This window comes from Octopus bimaculoides, chromosome 4, assembly GCF_001194135.2.
Source record: "Octopus bimaculoides isolate UCB-OBI-ISO-001 chromosome 4, ASM119413v2, whole genome shotgun sequence".
NCBI classification, from domain to species: Eukaryota; Metazoa; Mollusca; class Cephalopoda; order Octopoda; family Octopodidae; genus Octopus; species Octopus bimaculoides.
Genome location: NC_068984.1, coordinates 121126133 through 121127318, shown reverse-complemented (window position 1 = coordinate 121127318; position 1186 = coordinate 121126133). Strand labels below are relative to the sequence as shown.

The window sequence follows — 1186 nt, the reverse complement described above, 5'->3', positions numbered from 1 at the left end:
AGAGAGAGAGAGAGAGAGAGAGAGAGGGGAGAAAGAGAGGGTAGGGGAAAGAGAAAGAAATTGAAAGACAGAAATGTAAAAAAGAAACGTATGTTTTATTAAATCAATCCTTTAAAATACCGTTTTGTCTTTAACTATTACATGTAAAGCTGAACGTTTATTCCACAGGTATCCACTGGTTACTATAATGTGAAGATTGATATACCAACAAATAGAAATTGAAAAGACAATTCACAGTGGTTGTATGATGTTAAAGGTCTGTATGTGCTGCCACAAAGCAATTCTAAGTTGACAATTGTAATGGTTTGTTCAGTTGACTAACCAGCAACACGTCCTACAATTCTCTTGTTGTTGGGGACATTTCTAGAGGAAATAGATACCTTTCAACAGCATGTATTAATCTTCTGTTAAACTTGTTGAAACATCGCACTGTCTGTCTTTCTACGCTCTCCGCCTCTCCACTCTTGTCTATTTACATAAATGTATTCTCTAACAGAAACACGAGCGCGCGCACACACACGAACACATACACTCACATACTATTCAATATAGTCTTTTTCGTATGTACATTCACATACACACGTATTCACTTCCTTTCTAGGATTTCATCATAGGTTATTATTGTTTTTTTTTTATGAAATGCATGAAAGTCACATGTTATTGTTTAAAGTTAGATTACGAAATGAGTCTACGATAAGGTATAAGCGTGAGGAAATGATTGCATTGATGTATGTAAGCGTGCGTGTTAATATGTATGAAAGCATGTATGTATGTTTACATGTATGTATGTCATTATTCAGTTTATTTCATGATTTTTTGCCAATAGCGAAAGAACCGGTTTCTAACCTAAATCCAAGACTCCTTCATTTACCCTGACTAAATTCCAACCTAACATCCTTTGGGAATGCTGTAAGTAGGTCAAGGCTCTTTTTTTTATCTCATGCATATTCTTTGCATAAAAATTTATGTATGTATGTATGTATGTATGCATGTTAAAATGCCTTTCATAACAGGTCCAAGTTTCACAGGAATACAATAGGGATGTTAAGACAAATGATTTGTAAAGAGCCAGCTTTGTATTGTTATTTATATGTCGCTGGCGCCAGACGCGTGACTCCAAGCCACCAAATGCTTTTGCTGCCCTTTGAATTCGCAGGTGTATTTCCGTATCAAGATTTCCATCATC

General features: G+C 35.6%; 1 protein-coding gene across 2 annotated transcripts in view; it reads right to left on the bottom strand.

Annotated features, from left to right (window-relative positions):
- Positions 1-1186, bottom strand: part of LOC106868129 (contactin) — a 76701-nt gene that overhangs the window by 63934 nt on the left and 11581 nt on the right. The gene's annotated exons all lie outside the window — the stretch shown is intronic.